Source organism: Notechis scutatus, chromosome 4 (genome assembly GCF_049901735.1).
Source record: "Notechis scutatus isolate UNSWTSFEM ecotype Mainland chromosome 4, rNotScu1.2, whole genome shotgun sequence".
Classification (NCBI taxonomy): domain Eukaryota; kingdom Metazoa; phylum Chordata; class Lepidosauria; order Squamata; family Elapidae; genus Notechis; species Notechis scutatus.
Window position 1 is genome coordinate 118060269 of NC_142012.1, and position 19658 is coordinate 118079926.

At 35.5% G+C, this 19658-nt stretch overlaps 1 long non-coding RNA gene across 1 annotated transcript in view; it reads left to right on the forward strand.

The window, feature by feature from the left end:
- Window positions 1–16042, forward strand: part of LOC148130880 (uncharacterized) — an 81409-nt gene extending 65367 nt beyond the window's left edge. The window contains exon 3 of the long non-coding RNA XR_015749411.1: window positions 13874–16042. This is a non-coding gene — a long non-coding RNA (uncharacterized LOC148130880). The remainder of the gene's footprint in view (window positions 1–13873) is intronic.
- The last annotated feature ends 3616 nt before the right edge of the window (window positions 16043–19658 follow it).

Consider the following 19658-nt stretch of genomic DNA (forward strand, 5'->3'; position numbering starts at 1 on the left):
GAATGGAACTTTTTATACTTACAGTGGATAACTATGATGGGATTTTCTTGATATCTCTTTATATTGGACCCCAATTTTTTCAGATTAACCTATGTATAAATACAAGCTGAATAGTCAAGACCTTGTTGATGATCCAAGGTCTGTAAAGGACCTTGGAATACTCATCTCTAATGATCTAAGTGCTAGAGCCCACTGTAACTAAATAGCCAAAAAGGCATTAAGAGTTGTTAACCTAATCCTACGTAGCTTTTTCTCTGGTAATATCACACTACTAACTAGAGCATACAAAACATTTGCTAGACCAATACTCAAATACAGCTCATCAGTCTGGAACCCACATTACGTATCTGATATTAGCACAGTTGAGAAAGTCCAGAAATATTTCACAAGAAGATTTCTCCACTCCTCTACTTGTTGTAGAATACCTTATGCCACCAGACTTGAAATTCTAGACCTAGAACACCTTGAATTACACTGTCTTTGGTCTGATCTAAGTATGGTATATAAAATCATACATTGCAATGACTTACCTGTCACTGAATACTTCAGCTTCAACCATAACAACACACGAGCACACAATAGATACAAACTCAAGGTTAACCGCACCAAACTTGATTGCAGGAAATACGACTTCAGCAACAGAGTGGTCAATGTCTGCAATACTCTACCTCAGGGGTCCCCAACCACTGGGCCCCGGACCGGTACCGGTCCGTGGATCATTTTCTACCGGGCCGCTGGTTTGCTGGGTGCCGCCATCTTGTTTCAACGAGAAAGTGCTTCCGGGTGAGCTTTTCTGGTTGGAAAGCGGCGTTTGGGTCCTGAAGGAATCCTCGTGCCTTAGTTTCATCGAAGGGGGGGAGGCGGCTTCAAACGAAGAGCCGTCCCGATGGCGGAGGAGATTAAGAAAGCACAAAAAAGCACAAAAAAGGTACAAAGGAGGAGTTGAAGGTGGCGGGGAGAAGCAGGGGACGTCTGGCTGGCCGGTTGCTCGGCTCGCCTTGCCTTGTCATGCATGCTGATGCCGGTACCGGGCCACGGATAATTTTGTGATGCCGGTACCGGGCCGTGGCACAAAAAAGGTTGGGGGCCACTGCTCTACCTGACTGTGGTTTCTTCCCCAAACCCCAAAAACGTTAACATTAGACTGTCTACTATTGACCTCACCCCTTTCCTAAGAGGTCTGTAGGGGGCGTGCATAAGCGCACCAACGTGCCTACCATCCCTGTCCTATTGTTTCTTTTATTTTTCTTATATGTACCCATTTCATGCATTCATAACTATGTATATACTTATACCTATTATCTTATAAGCGATTGACAAATCAAAAATAAATAAATAAAATAAAATAAAAAATGTATAGAGTATGGAAATACTATATTATAAATATATGGCTACACATGAATTAAGTGTACATTAATTTAACCCAATAATTTTTCTCCTGGTTGGTCTAAGTTCTTTATCTTGCTTCTATCTGTCTTTTGAGTATCTGTATGACTAAAATACCACCTCTCCTGTATTTAATTTTATGCAGGATAGGAGTGATTTGGGAGGTATTTTGCTATATGTCTCCTTCTATTAGAAACATAATTAAAAGAGAACAGTGCACATTGTGTTTGATTTAGTATGAGCTAGTTCTGACTGTATGGAAAATTTTTATATCTTTGGCTCCATTCATGTGCTGAACCTTTACAACAGGATCATGAGATAAAGTTAGCCTTCACTATGCTGAAAATTAGAAGGTTCCTCTTTGTAATCTTTTTTTAATATGGTGAACCATTCATGTGCATCCATTTATCATGTGGAATCGCTGATTTTTGCTGTGCCATTGAACTCCTCATAACAAGTTGCCTATGGCTGTGCATAAATGATTCTCCAAATAGAACAGCCCCCATGTGATTGCATGTTCAGATGAATTGGCGTTTTGTCTTTTTAGACTACAGTTGTGTTATTTCCAGAGGGCTGTTAGAAGCCATGTAAACTACTTGGAAATCTACTTTTTTATGTTGACGAGGCAGGGCTTGGTGAGAGGAAATTCTCAATATTTTCTTGCAATGCTTTCTTACACTGTATTCTTCAGAAAATAGCAAAAAGCCCCAAATGGTTTAAAAGAGTGGATTCTAACAGCAAGTTTAGAAAACTCATTACTGGGATTTTCAGCTTCCCTAGTTATAAAAGAGTGAAATTTAGGGTGGAACTTTAAAAAAATGTCAGATCTTTCAGCTCTCTTCTCCTCCCTTCTTAGTTGTGACTCATCTCTTCAAAAAATATAGTATTGACTTAAGCATTAATCCAACTCTTTAGATCTTCCAACAGTACTACTGTATGAGGATAATACCAAGATTTTTCACTCAGCATGACACCCAAGAAGTAATGCACAGAATTACCACACTGATATTCAGTGAGAATCCTAGCAACAGTATATACTATTTATTTATTACTGTGTTATTTTATAGCTGCCTAGAATCACTCCAAAGAAGCAAGATGGCCAGTAATAGAGTCGCTCGATAGGGAGATGGGCAGTATATACATTTAATTAAATATACAGTATGTATATGTTTGTGTATGTGTATGCGTATATGTACAGTATATGTATAAAATGTTGGAATATGTATATATACTAACATACACACAAAGGTATTAAATAAACAAATAGCCAAATTGAAGAATCATCATGGCCTATCTACTCTTTTACTTATCTGATAAATCAGTACAAAATTAATCCAAAGACAGAATGCATGTATCCATAGTTAGTTTTCTTTCATTTTATATTAACATCAATACATTTCTCATCATGTCCATAGATAATGTCAATCATGATAGATCAATAAGCCTATTACAGGGAGAGAAGGCAGTAATGGTAATGGCAGTAATCATATTCTGTGTGTATACATGCAGATTAAGTCCTAGGCAAATGGAGCGTATACATGAAAGTCAAATGTATTTAATCATTTACAGCCCCATTAAAGTAAGACAGCTAATAACAGTAGCCCCCATTGGTGGAATTGATATCTGGGCTACAAAAATCTGAGCAACCACTAAAATTCCAGCCTTCAATTATTCATCCTTTTTTTGTAGCTTAGATACTATACTGTTACCAAAATTTGCTTTTACTGAACAATACACTACCATATGGTGACAGGTTATTAGAGTAGGGAAGGATATATAGCAAATATTCCTTTCCCAAGTGCCATCATTAATGTTGTGATTATTTCCCCTTTCCCACAGAATTACCACCACTTTTTCCCTCTTGTATCATAAATATTTCAGGGTGGAAAATATCTGACCCGCTTGGTTGATAAATCATTGAAGCTTCCATTTTGGAATCTATACTGATGCTATGTGTATTAATTAACAAAACATATTGTTCAGAGGTTAATCACATTCTATTTTTTTTTTAAAAAAAGGCAAGAATGCTTTTTTATAACCATAGGAATTGGATTAGCATTCCAGATATTATTGATCTGTAATTCCCAGTATCCTTCACCATTGGGATATTGTATAGTGCTGCTGGGAACTGGGGCTCTGCCATATCTGCTGCCTATCTTGCCTAGTTGCCTTTAGATGAGATAGGTGGCATATAAACCAAATAAAGTAAAATATTTGGACTCCCACAGGTTCTCCACTTCTGACCAGAGATTTTCTTAAAAACGTAATAAAGGAAATAATAGTTTTTTAGATTCCCACCCCCCTTGGTTATTTCACTGCTTTTCTGTAAAATGTAGACTTTTTCTGTCTTGCTATAGCTCTTTGCCAATTGTAAAACGGTGGAGCTGAACAGAGCAGAAGTATATGCCAGCTGTGAACTTGAGCCATATCATCATGGGTGAAATGAAGTCATTGCTATTCACCACCACAGGTTGTTCTTTGAGCAATTTCTGCCCCCCCACTACCTCTCTGTTACACACGCATACACTGCACAGCTCACCTGAATGAGTCACCTCATTCTTTTGCTTCTCCACTTCCTGTTTTATTCACAATTGACATGCTCCACTCAATTATTTTATACATTCGGGTGTCCCTGCCTTTCCATTTATTTCCCTGTGTTTTTCCACATCACATTAGCTTATTATTCCAATTCTTAATTTGGAACAATATAAAAATGAAATTTAGGCAAACCAGTTCAAAATGCACTGAAACCTGATGTGGGCTGTATTGAATATTTGCAGCTGTGTTCACAGCTATAAGCACCTAGGGGCCTTTCCTATTTAAACATCTTTGATCAGGCATGAAATCTGCTAACCTCCCTATCTATCTGCCTTTATTGCATCTGTTAACACTATAGAGGAGCCATGTTAATCTATGGTAGCCAAAATGCAGTCAGTTGGCAGCAGCATTTTTTTCTATCTATGCAAATTTTATTAATTTAGTATTAGTTAGAAAAGCCTCCTAATTTAAAGAGTCTGCTGTGGTTCAATGTCCAATGGTACTGTCCAAATTATGTTAGGCTAAACAATTGTCTAAGCCTTTGATTTTTCTGCCTCTGCCTCCTTGGATGTCACCTGCCAATGGCAAAACATCTAACAGTCATTGCAGTAGTACAGGAATGAATGGCTGAGTTTCTGTGTTCTTTCTTTAGATAAATAATGCTTATATATCGAGAATTGACCATGTTCATTAAAAGAAAGTGACATAGGCATAGTTAGACAAAAGAACAAATATCAACTCCATATCAACTCCTTCCATTCTGGTCCATATGAATATCAAATTTCAGATTTGAATGAAATGTTTCACTGCTGGTGAAGGAAGTTGATCTCACTTACTCTTTTAGTGGAAGAGCTGAGGGAAGCTACAGTTTACCCCAGTGCAGCCAAGAGTGAGGTTAACTCCAAATTGAAGCCAGGCCTTAGATAGATATAGATATATTTCTAATGAAATAAAAGATTTCTTAAAGCAAATTGTTCTCTTCCTCAATTTCCAGGACTTCCCCAACTTCTTGGAGATTCCCACCAAAGACTTCTGGGGTTGAGGGAAACCCTGCCTCTCTATTTGGATTTCTGTGCTCATTTTTTTCTCCAAAGAAACATATTGATTTTTCTATTAGAGGGAGGCACAATAAACATTTAATCCTGGATCTTATGTTCATGGCAGAACAATCTTTCATTGTGGGTGTATGGATTATGACAATCAGTTTGCAGTATGGCATGGAGGATTCATTGACAAGAGTTGTCATTTTGAATTGGCATTCACTACATGAAATGACATTTCCCTATTCAAGCATCAACCAGAAACAAGAATAAGCCACTTTCCTAAACCTCTAATAACATCATTGTGGAATCATAAGATTCCAATGATGGAACTACACTGTCTGATAAGCTCTGAGGACTACAGCTCTAAGTGCTGAAAACATTTGAGGATGAACTATTGCTTCTGATGGCTAGGGTAAGAATGTGAATAATCAAGGGCATGTATAACCACAGGAATTATATCTGCAATCTGTTGAGTGGCAATGGTTACCAACCCAATCTTTTCTATAGTTTAGACTTACTGGCATCTCTCTGTGCTAAAAATTCTTTTTCATAGATAAATTTGGGAAGAAACACCTGCCATTCTAAATTAATTGTGCTGATACAATGCATCCCTCTCACAAGTTCAGAGATGACACAGATCTGAAGTAGGATGCACACATATCAATTTTTTATTAAATTTATTATTGTATTGTATATCAAAGAAAATCACTTTCTAACTTGCAGTGTCTCTATCCTGACTCTACATTTTCTATGGGCTGTTTTATTTTGTAGACCCATTTAGTTATCCCTATTCTGACTTCTATTTTCCTATTTTTCTGTAGCTTTCGAAATTCTAACTATCTGACCTTTATATTTTACTTTTTATCTGTAACTCTGTAATACCCTTAACCTATTGGTTTCTATATTGGCTTTAGCTCTTATCTAACCTGGGCTCATCTTAGACATTACTACCAACTGTTCCTAATGCCTTTACTAATGAATTGGTCTCTGCTGTCATTTGACTTACCCAGAGAAGACTAATATGAGATTGGAACTGCTGCTATGTTTGATTGATCTTGCCGCTGGTATCGTCTAAATCTGATGCTTGCTTCATGAAATTCTTAGAGTCTTCTCTGATTCTGTAATGACAGTCCTTTCAGTGTTGGTCTCTTGGTCCCTTGGTACATCTGAATCACTCTGGTTTGACCCTTTCTTTGGCCCACTTCCTTCTGTCTTAAGTTGCAACTGAACTTCTTACAAGGCGTCTCTCACCATTATTCTTGACCCTGCTGTTAAATCTGTTGGCCTGTGTTGTCTCTTTCTCTTTTTATTTGGTATTGTTGCCAGAGAGGCTGGTTTCTGATGGTATGGTTGTTGTTGCCTCTGAAAGATTGTGGTTACAGAACTATCAGCCCAGCTTTTAGGCTCTTCAACTAAGACTCCATAGTTTTCTTCATCCTAGCACCCTGGTACTCTAAAGTGGAGGACAGTAATAACTTTCTCTTCCCCTTCTTCTTCTGGTCTGCTAGGTTTGGCTACTCTTTGGCAATCGCAGAACTCATCTTATTTAGTTTTGTCTTGAAAGCTACTATTTCTCCTTTCCCCAGCTTTGAGATGGACTTTCTGCAGCCACATTCCTCTGGAATCCCCTCTGTGCCAAGGCCTTTGTCTTCTCTTCTCTGCTACAAAACAATTCTCCAACAGCCCTAGGAAATCCAAATGCACACACTACATGTTGTGTGTGAGGAGACTCCTTTTTGCTAGAGTGTTTTTAAAGGAAATGACTCTCCTTTCTTCTTCCTAAGCATTCAGAAGAAGAAAAAAAGGTGAAACAGCTTACTACTTTCACAGCCAATGTCTCATAATCCCACTTTAGTATATTACTCCTGGTTTACTTTTACTCCCATTATTGCACAAGAACAATTAGAGCTTTTTTAAAATAATAAATTTTGTTGATACTTTCATAATTTAAAACAAATGTACATGGCACCATCAATAGGCCGTAGATACTAGGAGAAGTCTGGATCATCCACAAAAATTAGGATGCACATGTGCCTATGGATTGTAGAGGATGCTATTCTATAATCAGTAGTTAAAAAAACAAGTTATATCTCTCAGCCAGTCAGATCTGGAGATGGAATGATTTTTCTGTTCAGTGCAGGCAGCCAATGTCCTGAACTCACCCTAAAGACAAGGGTCTGTTCAGGCATTTCTTATCTCCAGACAATTATTATTAGGCGGAGAGAAGCAAGAACAAATACAGTATATTGACATTACTTCCCCCACTTTGGTTGTCCCAATGTTTCTCCATGATAGTTAGCCACAGTTACCACACTACCCATTGTTGTCCTCCTACTCATGGAAATTGATAATTGGTACAGCTATGCATGGAAACAGGATTGTCATTTTATCTCCCTATGAGAAAGATTGTATTGCTATTTTGAATGAAGATCTTTTCCAAATTGGGTTGGAAAATATTGATTGATCCAACTAATGCACACTAATTTCTTCTGTGGTGTTCCCTAATTATCTAACCTATTTTACTCTCCCCCTTCCTGTGTGTGTGTATGTGTGTACATATCCATATATACATACATATTAAAATTCTATACATAAATAGAAAAGCACATACACATATATTGAAACATAAACCTGAAACACAAAACTCTTTTTACTGTGTTTACTGAGAAATTGGGTGATATATTGATCGTTGTAGTAAAGATTTGAATCTGCATTTGAGTGGAGATATTTGTTCTCTCTATGTATTATTCTGCTGTTCTCCTAGCATTAACACCCATTCTCTTTTCTCAGGATTGTGGGAATATGAATCTTTTGACACCTGGTTAAAACCTTTTTGATCTTTCCTACTTCACACAGACTACCAAAGTAGGCATTTAATGATGCCGTCTTTTGTTATTATCCTGAAAGGAACTATTTAATTTGAATTTCTAACAAAGAGTTTGTCTGAATAAATGTGAGGAAATAGGAGCATTTTATCACATTACTTTCCAGAGGAACTTCAGATACATGACAGAAAGGTCAGAATTTAACCTTCATGAATTTAAACTGCCTGATCCCTATTAATTTCAATCCATTCTGTCTCCAGTGTATTATAGAAATGGAAAAAGTCAAAGGATTTGAAAACAGATTATTAAAGTTTGGGGTTTCATTCTTTTGTAAAACATGAATAATTAAGAATAATTATAATTAAGGATCAACAAAGATTTATAATTTTTTGTCTGATATTTAGAGAGAATATTTTTCTCACCTTTCATAATTATCACATGGTGTTCATCCATGGAAACTGATAATAGATTTAGAACAATATATTGCTTCGCCAAATGTTTTTAATCATGTGTCTTATTGTCACAAAGTGTGCTAATTTCAGATGTAGTGTGGCAATGAGTATTAGCAAAAACAATGATGCAGAATAGGATTAGAGGCAGAGAGTTGGCTACTATAGGTCAATCTGTCTCCTCCAGAGATGTTGGTCCTATAAGTCCTAGAGTCCTCAACCAATACTACTAAAGCATATTTCAGACAGCAGATAAACCAAAATGGGATTGCAAACGATCCTCTGTGGTATTCTGTTCCTTTTCACAAATCATCAGCTTAAAGACCATTTCCTTTCTAAGCACATAGAAATGAAACTGAACTAGGAGAAGAAATAAAGATAAAAATTCCCTTTAGTCATATTTAACATCTGATGATTTCATGGGTATCCATGTAATTTTATTGGTAACAATGTGGAAATTGTTTGCAATTGTCTTTTCCTACCTATGTTTTCATTTCCCCAAACCAAGTTTATCCTATGGCTCTGATATTTCCTGGTGGTCTCCATGTTCTAATGTAGTCAGACCCTGTTTAACTTTTTGAAATCAGTCAAGGTCTGCTAGAGGTTGCCGAACAAGGCTGAGAGAAGGCTGCAGACCAATTATATAATCTTATAGCTAAAGATAGCTGTGATTTTTCATAGTTGTGTGGAGTCCACATACTTCTAAACTTTCAAAGCCATAATATGAACAGGTTATGTCATTTTCCTATACCATTTTCCTATACCAAATCTTTTTGGTCAAAAGCCACCACCCACTGTCTGAGAAATCAGTGGGTGTGTGCTGTAATCTCCATTCACACACCCACACTCATCAGTCATTTGTTAAGACTGCAATAAACATCTCCCTGAAGACTCATTAGCAGCTGAAGATGTTTCCATATGTTTCTCCAACCACAAGATAACATAAAGGGAAGCACAAACATGGGAAATAAATCAGAAGCCTTCATTTATTGCAACTATCACATAGTGGTAACTGGAATACATCCTTCTTGTTTTTTCTGGAGGCAATAACTAAAAAGGAGTTGCTTCTGAAGAATGCTTCACAGACATTGTGATTCACAGACATTGCTGGAGTCTTCTCTCCAGTTATGACAATGACTCGAGTTTAGCAACTAGGCTAACCTAATGTTATGTCATCAAAATAAATTTAGGAATCAAAAATTGATGCCAGACAGGAAGGCTTGCCTGGGACACCCAGAAGCCATCTCAGACTTTGAACTGTATTATAGTAAAACTTTAATTGCTATGCAATTGTTTTTAGCTTTAGGGGAAAATGGAATTAATTACAAACATATAAAATCATTTTCAGAGCCTTGAAAGTAAGGTTGGTCCAGTGTAGCTCAGAATTTTTCAATACTGAGTTACTACAAATTAATAATGCAAGAGGAAAGGTGCCTGATCCAATGTACTGTTCATATTTAGAGAGTCCAGTTCAATCCATAGGTAGACATCTAATTTAAGCATAATCCTACTTTTTCAGCTAATGAAATACATATAGGGATAACTTACTTGGGGAACATGTGCCATTATTATCCTAAAATTTTTGGAGAAGGATTATAGATGATAAGAATGAGGATGAGATAGATAATAGATGATAGATAGATAGATAGATAGATAGATAGATAGATAGATAGATAGATAGATAGATAGATAGATATAAATAGATGAGAGAGAAGAGAGAGAAAATCAGTAGATACAGCTTTTGCTTTCCATGCTGGAGGTTTATATTTAAAAAAAGATCTCAAAGGTTTAGTTGAATTCAGATTTTATTATTTATTCTGGGTAACATGTAGACTGACATATGGATTAAATACATAGAGTTCAAAAAAATCTGGATGACCACAAATAATAGTAAATGACTGACTGTATTCTGTATCTCTGTGTTTCTTTGTAGTGATCATTGGGGCTTTTGCACCAAGATAAGGCAACCCTATTATTTACCCTGTCCTGAAGGCATTGCCTTCATTTTTCTTCACATTTTTCTTCACTGGATGCTTGCATCTTTATTATCTACCAAAAGGGTCATAAAAAAGGAGTTTTCCAAAACAAAAATGCAGTATGGCACCGGGTGTTAGAACCAGCATTTCTAGACCTCAGCAACTTTAAGCTATGTGGACTTCAGCTCCCAGAATTCCCTAGGCACCTAGGAGAATAGCTTAAAGTTGCTGAGGTTGAGAATATTGCATTAGAGTTTTAAAAGCAAAAGAATTCCTATGGAAATAAAATAGAGCCACGTACTAAGATAATCTTCCTGTTACTGATTTCAGGCTTCTTCATAAAAGCATGGCCTTTATTTTGGCACAGCAATGTCTGAACAACTTTATAAAATGCTTTAAGTTGTTAGAAGGGAAATGATCTAATAATTCTTATCATTATGTCAGAGTTTCCTGGTCTGTTGACTTTCTAAAAGCATTGTGCCCTTACATTTGCATTGAATATTTCAAACAGAGAAAGCTTGAGATAAGTATTAAAAATAAAATTGTCATCTTAACCTATATTGCAGTCTGACCCAATTTCTAAATTGAAGGAAACAATGAGAAGGAAGTTAACATATATAATCTGCAAACTGATTAGTAGGAAATATATTGACATAATTACTGTACTATAATACTATTGGGCTTCATGTATCAGGAAAATTCTACAGACTGATAGACAATGCAAAAGAAAGAAGCAACGATTTCTGCTATCTCCATATCAGCAAATAAACATTCATTACGAGCTTAGAATTTGAATATTTTAAAAATCTGTCAGACAAATTTAAAGTGCTGAATTTGAAAACAAAGAAAAGGAAGCATTTGGTATTGAATGTTTTGCTTTAATGCTCTAATATTTTTTTTTTATTCTTTTCATTTGTTTTATTCAGCCAGACAAACAATACTGGTGGTGGTGGCTATAAACTAGCACTTTTGTGGCCTAAATAACCTACTCAGAGAACGATGGACAGGAAGCAATGAGTCATGAGCATCCTTTGTAGATTATTTTTACTTTGTATTTTATAACCAATTATTGGATCCCACCTCCCTATTTTCTGACAATGGTGAAACTGATTCTGAATAGTGAAGAGGAGGAAGAGGAAGAGCCAGCAAGGCCAAAGAAAAATGTAGGAAAAATAGCAAGAGTTACCTGAGGGAAGAGGTTTGCCCTAGGAAAAACAGATTAAGGGCTATATGGCAAGCAGCTTCTGTGTTTTAGTTATTGAAAATGAACTAAGACCGTTTCTAAAAAATGAACAATGATGTCTTTGCTTTATAGTTTAATTTTACACACCAATTATATATCAGCAAATAAAACTCCTTGAGTTTTATTAGCAGTGGCATATTTCCTGTTAATTACCAAAAATGCTAGGAAATACCTAGTAAAATTATGGCTTGATTTATTCAGTTTCCACATTTAATGTATGGTTAAAGTGTGACACATCTTTCTTTCAAATGTATTAATGTTTTCAAAATTATATTTGATACTCTATAAACCATACAATTTATGAAATTCTTCAAAGAAAGAATGATAAGATTGGGGTACAAATATTTTTGGGTGATAGAAAACAAAAGTCAGAACAAGACTCTATCAACCTCCAGATATTGCCGAACAACAGTTCTAAACAAGTCCAGTTCACATAGTCAATGTGGACGAAGGCTGAAAATTATAATTTAGTAACATTTCGAGGTCCAAGATTCACTATTTCTGTTTTAAATGTATCTTTATCGCATTCTCCAGCTTTAGTTTTAAATCTGGTTGTATATAAAAATTAAGGTATCCCTGGTCACTTGATATATTTCAGTCATTCTCTAACTGAACAGAACCTGACACAATGCTTGTGTGATACAAAATTAAACACATTTTTTTGCAAATTTGTTTGAATACCTGCTGTTTATGTACAGTTATTTACCAAAAAATCTTCTGTTTACTTCAGAAATCAAGATACAATCAATCAAGGTGCCAAAACTTTTGGATGTAACTATACCTTAATTAGGCCTTAATTTCATTTATTAGATCCAGTAACTTGTCTCAAGTTTTGAGCTTATTTCACACATTATATCATTTAGAAGTATATTGACAATGAAAGACAACTGTTGCAGTGAATCAAGGAGATCCAATAATGTCTCCAGACATAATCCTTTTCTAGATCATTATATTAAACTATATTTATTGATTCATCAAGGTGTAATTTTGCTTTGGTGAGGATATGATATATGGTGAATGGTTAATTTTTATCACACTACTTAATTATGAAGGCAGAGGGCAATAATATGTGAAGTTTAGAAGCTCTCTCTCTTCAAATTTAATGTAAGTGGTAAAAAAGAATTTGGAGACTATAATCTCCATTATAACTATAATCTCTATGAAGTAATGCTTTTTCCCCTTGTATATGGCCACAATAGGAGGATTCCAAGGGAATGAGAACAAAAGGCTATTCATAACTATTACCTATGCCAGAGATTTTATTCCAAAATGAATAATGATTCGTTGATACTCAACGGATACATTAAATATGGAATAATGCATAATCTTAATCTTTATCTAAAATGAAGAAGATATCTTCCTGAATGTTTATTATGGCTGCTGCTATTCACTTTAAACCTATTATTTGTAGTTCTTAGTTATCACAGTTGGGAGCAGCAATTTGGTTATTAAGCAAGTCACTAAGTGAAACCAGAACTGTCCTCATGAACTTCAGTTTTCCTTTGTTTTACAGATCTACAAAGTTCCTAAATAAGGGCTTTGTTCACAAAGTTACTTTTCATCACCATTGTACTGTAGGTAGTTCCTCCACTTACAACCACAGTTGGACTGAAACAGCCACAGTCTTGATTGTTGAATTGAAGCAGCAAGTTAAATGAGATACCATGTGACCACTTTGCTCAAGAGTTGCAATCCTGCTGTTCCAGTTGTAGTCATTCAGCAGGCTAATAGAGGGCCTGGACCCTCTCCACTCCCTACTGAGGAGAATGATCACAAGAACCCTGCTGTTAGTTAGTATTTTTGCCAGATTTAAGGTCTCCTTCAGGACGTGGAAGGATTTGTCGTCCCTGCATGGAGGGGAAGGGACATCTCTTGATGTGCTGGAGAAATGGACCTCAAATTCACTATCCCCTTTACTTGCAACTTTCCCTTATGGCTTTCCCTATTGACTTTCTGAGAAAGCTGGCAGAGAAAATTGCAAATGGCCAAGAAATCATAAATTCTGCCAGGGTATGGAAACTTATGAGCACAACTGTAACTGTGAAAACTTGCTGTATGAGACAATCACTAAGTGAGGACTACCTATAATGAAAATTACGCTTGGGTTGTTCAAACTTTTCAAAGTACTGCTTTTATAGAAACTCCAAGTAGCACTGAGACCTTAAGTACTGCATTCCTGCTTCATACATTTATTTAAAATAACAGCACATATTTCTGAATAAGCACTTTTAAAGGTTTGATTCACTTATTTAATCATATAAAACAGATTTTATAATCAACATTTATTATTTTGTTTTACTATTCTATTTTATTTGTTATTTTTATTTGTTCATCAGTTCTCCTTCTGAATGCCAGACTCCAGAGAGATATTTAATATCCGTCATTTTTTTCTGTCTCATTTTGTTTTTTTCAGTCTGACAACTGACGAGCACGGGGTGTTATTTTCTTCAGAGATCCAATGACTATATGCTGCCCTCTGATCCTTAGCCTCAGGTGAAGGAAAAACAGAAGTGAAAAAAATAATCTATATCATGCTTGGAATGTCCATTCCCCATTGAGGAAGTTCCCGTGACTCAGAAAAAGAAAAGAAAAGAGGAAGAGAAACTTTGAGGCTCTAACTTGTTTTTCCAGTTCTAGAAGCAACGGGGACAAAGACTCATCACCTACACCTGTAAAAACAAAATAAAAAAGTGTCAATCATGGATTTTTAGTCAATTCAAACATTGATTCTAATTCATGCTTTCATAATATCATGATTTAGGAAATGAATGCTAGAAGAATAATTATTTTTCTAGGAAGGAATATTTAAATAAAATGTCCTACAGCAGGGAAAGAACCAGTTTAGTGTAGTCATTAAGGCATCAAGCTAGAATATAGGATACTATGAGTTCAAGTCTTACCTTAGGCACAAAGCCAATTGAGTGACTTTGTTCCAGTCACTCTCACTCAGCTTAAAGAAGCAGGTAATGGTAAACCATTTTGGAAAAACCTTGCCCAGGAAACTGCAGTCACCAGGAGTCAAAACGAACCCAAAGGCATGTATGCGTGTGTGCTTTACACACACACACACACACACACACACACACACACACAGCCCAGGGATAGGGAAATTGCAGGTCTCCAGATGTTTTTGGAATCCAATACTCAACCTTAGGTACATGAATACTAATCAAAATGAGATTTTAATTTTTTTAAGTAGCCAGCTTGCTTAATAGTTTTGGGAAATGCTGTAGAGATACTATAACGTGACTTAATTATATCATTTGACAAAATATGACATCACATTCTGATTAGCAAACTAGTGAAGGTGGATTTACAACTGATTTATAAGCCATATAAACGATTTTTCATCAATGTTCCTTAAACTAAATCAGATTGTCAAGTACATCCTCACAGGCTTTGGTCCTAATTCTAGTACTGTTAACATTTTCAGGAATAGTTTCATTGATAAGGTGAATAGCCAGAATTCTAATCAGAGATGCCCATGACTTCAAACTGAAAGATTTTCGGTTTTCTAGCAAATGCTTAAGAAAATAAAACCAAAATTTAAAAAACTTATTCAACCAGAGGCAAACTTACATAAAAGAATGTAATGTAAATAGAGGGAATTACAAAATCTCTCACTAAGTAAAGTGAAATTTCATCCATAGTTACAGGATTGGGGATATTTGGTAAGGCTTGGCAGTGCTTCAGAAATACTGTGGAAAAGGTGTTGTGCAATCTCACCAAAAAAGGAAGACTTCACCCTCACTTGTCAGTATCTTTTAAGTGATATAGAAAAACAAGGTAGCAGCTTTTTCTCTTTCAACTGCAAGCTCCAGTCTCTAATTTCAAAGACTATTTTGACACTGGAATTCAAAAACGACCATTGAAACCCATGTGGTTTTAAAGCCCTTGCTCGTTAGTTGAAGCAATTACAAATTTCTGTAGACACTAAAACTGTTTGTCTCTTAACAAGAATGTCTAAAATAACAGTAATTAAGTTCTGGTGAGAACAGGTTAAATTACTCTGAATCTGCTGATAGGCAACATGTCAAACATTTTGAACTCTGAAAAGGGAATAAAAATAGGCAGGATTAATAGACTTGTCCATGGAGTTTCTTACCCAGCAATAATTTTTTATGAATATTCCTTATAATGCTGAATCAGATCAATTTCTGGGGGGAAATGTGTGGTTTTGTTTTCATTAAAACCTGAGTACCAATTCCAAATAGGGGTATTGTACCTTTTAGAATTTTATTTTCATTCACTATACAGACCCAGTCCATTGCTGGATTGGTTTCTCAAAAGTACTGTTCAAAATAGCATTTTATTACTGTCAAGACAAACATTGTCTCTGAAGTGGAAAGATGAAAAGAGCAGGTTTTTACCAGATGTTGTACTGTTTGTTGTCTTTCTTTGAATTCTGTATCAAGAAATTATCAGATCCAGAAACTGTTTAAACATTTGTTTAGTTAAGATCAGGATCAGAAATAAAGTATAGCAGTCCATTTAGTTTCTAAATGTCACATGTTACTTTTTCTTGTTTTATTTGGAGATACTTAGTGGGAAATGATTCTCTACTGTAATTTCCAGTATGACCTTTCCAGAAATCCAGATACAATTAGATATTTCTCCTTTTTGCAGTATTTCCCCACCTCTCATATTTTTTCTGTTTCATCTTGAAAATGTGTTGCTGTTTTATTATGCAATGGAGTTTTTTTGCATTTCAAATTGAAATCATATGAAGGACTGCTTCCATTACATTCTCAGATCCCATCTTGAATGCATTCCTGTTCTGAGTATGGCAAGATTAAGAGATACTGGAACAGGTGCAAAGAATCATAATTCAGATCGATAGGGGACTGGAGATAAGGCTTAAAAGATAAATGAAGGAAAATCAGCATTTTTAGAAAAAAAGATGATAGCAAGAGGTATTATAGCACTTTTCAAATACACGAAAGGGGTTTAAAACATAAGAAAATAAAGACTTGTTCTCTATGGTCTCAGTAGATAGGAGATAATATAACACCCTTATGTTATAGCAAGGAAGATTTTGCTCATATAAGGAAAATTTCCTAGGGGTAAGAGGAATTTAACAGTGGAATCAGATATTTACTTATGGATGGAAGACAAACAAACCCACAAAACATCTGGAAATAAATGCTGAAGTTAGCAATGCAACATTTTACACAGGATTGGAACACTACCTTAAATATAATCTGTGCTGTTTAGACTAAAAAATATTAAAATGTCCCCATACGGCCTATAAAAATAGTTATTTTCAAAACCTTTTGTTGGGGGTCTACAAGTTCCTTCATAGGGCTTTTCCAGACAGGGGACATTTCCAATAATGGTTCAGAGTAAATACTTTGTTGAGTATTTGATACGCAACCAAACCTTTATAGTTGAACATTGCTCTACCAACTGCAACATTTCTACTGAGAAATCAGTCCTTTATTGAGCAAGAGTATCAGAGTAAGTAACATTACATGAAAGAACCTTCAAGTGATGTTTCTATTAATATAACTCTTCAGGTTATAGATACCTCATAAATTACTTCAGGATTTTCTTCTTTGTTTTTAAGATCTCAGAATCATGGCTATTCCCATTCTCTTATAATATGTTCCTAGGCATCCATACTAGATCCCTTTTTGAAGATGATATCATATATTAATTTTGCAATCAGAAGAACCTAGGTAAGAGACGAGTAGGTCCAGTCAAAGGTACTTTTCCCAAGTGCAATTTTAAATAAGATTCAAGCAGTCTTACCTTTTGCAAGTAGGACCCGAAAAGTGAGTTACCTTGTTTCAGGCATTCCCCTCCATTGCTTTGGTCACTGGTCAGCCTGTTCAACCACCATTTCTCAATTAGTGCTGTATTTTCTGAGTTTCTTTCAAAGTCATCAGTTCTTTTTCCCTATTTTAAAATTAAGTTTCCAGGCAATCCACCTTCCAACAACAAAGCAGAAAATTGCCGGATACAATTTTATTTATGAAAGAAAGGAAGGCATATTTAAGCAATACTGAAATATGCAATAGAATAGATATAGCAGCCCTGCTTTCCCTATTAAAATAAAAAGTGTTCTAATTTGCCACCCGACATATTGTGGTCTGTCTTTTCCTCTCTGAAATGATTTCTGTCCTGGTGTGTCCTTTATATATGTCTAATAACAGCTGCTCAAACTAAATCTGTTTGGTCCTAAGAACACTTTATAAATTCATAATTGATAGCAATCTTCTAATGCATTTGTTCTTGTCACATGGTTTTCTCTTACACAATATCTACGGAGAGGATAGGATCAGTGCAACCTAATCCACAGAAATCAAAGATTCCTCTTATTGCACAAGGTCATCATGGTGATCCCATATATATTTAAGCCTTGATTTATGACTTTTTTCATGGACATGCACATTCATATCCCCAACCAATGTACCTGTACTGACTCCACAATCATTTCTCATATATTTATCCATAAAACATATTAAGAGGATATCAATCCTTGTCTTATTCCAAAACTCTACCACTGGCCACCGTATCCAGCCTCTCAAGTGGGAAGAAAGCTTCACAGGAGAAAGTCTACTATAACTGTCAGGTTTGGAACATCATGCTTCACGTCAAAGAAAGTACATATTAATTAAAAATAATACCTTAGAAAATTAAATGTTACTTTATCTGTGCAGTTATTTTAATTTAATCACAAATAGCTGAAAAGTCAAAACAGAAAGAAGGAATGCATGCAGTGGTGGGACATTTTTACTACCGATTCTGTGGGTGTGGCTTGGGGGGGCGTGGTGTGGCTTGGTGGGTGTGGCAGAGGAAAGTTACTGCAAAACCCCATTCCCTCCCCACCCCACTACCTACCTTCCAGCTCCATTTTCCTGTGCAGGGCAACAAAAGAAGACCCAGCCGATCAGCTGGACAAAGGAAAACATTACCTTTTTTAAAAAAAAATCTTATGCTTATTGCTTTAGAATTATTGTTTAGAATTAATACTGCTAGAGTTGATTAAAAATAAAGGGATAAAAATCCCTAAGTCAAGCAGCATGTTCCTCTGTGTAACATCTATTCAAAAATAATTCTCTATGAATCTGTTTGAGATTGTTCTTAGATACATTATTTGTTATTTTGATAAGTTATTTTGATAAATTGTTAGAATATAGAGTTATTTTTCTAATCAGACAGGACATTATTAGCAGCAATATTTTTCTGCTTTCTCTTCTGTCCTTTCTCTTATTCTTTTTCCTTTTCCTTCCTTCCTTCCTTCCTTCTTTCCTTCCTTCCTTCCTTCCTTTTTTTAGAAAGTGACACATCTGGTTCTCAACTCAATTGTTTTACTAACTGACAGTTGGGGAATTTCATGGCTGATTTTCATAACAAAAATGTTTGTTTGGTGTTAACAGATGAGAAACAAAGACATGGGGAATAGCACAATGAAGGAGCACAGGGTTATTCTTTTTGTTGCCTTTATGTTACTAAAAATAGACTTCATCTTATAATTACTGATTTTTTAATGAATGTTTGCTGAATATTTATTCCACTGCTTTGAACATCTGAAGTATTAACAGTTAAGAACATCTGCACAATATATAGTTTATACTTATCTTATGTTACACTTCTTGGCGAAGGAATTCAAAATAGAAGATCTGGAATAGGAAAGTTAAATTCTAGGCAATTACTACCCCTTTCCTATCAATGATTACATCATTCATAAATATATGAGATTAAGCATTCCTTACAAATTCAGTTTTGGGAGCTTGATTTGATAAGAGATTTGGTAAGAGATAGACTCAAAGAACATAAGATTGAAAGGAACCATGGAAGACTTCTAGTCCAGCTTTCTGCTCAGGGCTGAAATCCTCAGGACATCCCATACAAATAACTTTCCAATTGTTTGAAAGTCTCCAATGTTGAAGTATTCAACATAAGGATCTACTTCAGTTACTCAATAGCTTTCATGGTCACTCCTTATTTCTTATTTTCTACCGATTGTTCTGCTCCTACCATTAGGTAATATTGAGACTAAATTAACTTAACATCCACTTCTCTATGATTTCATTTCAAGTATTGGAAGACTGCTATCAGGTCTCCCCTTGGTCTTCTTGCCCAATTATTTTATCTGTACATCCCAAGATTTAGTCTCAAAACCTGCCAACATCTGCACTTTTTCCAGTTCCTTGGAATTCTAAAACTAGACACAGTCTTCCACATATTGTCTG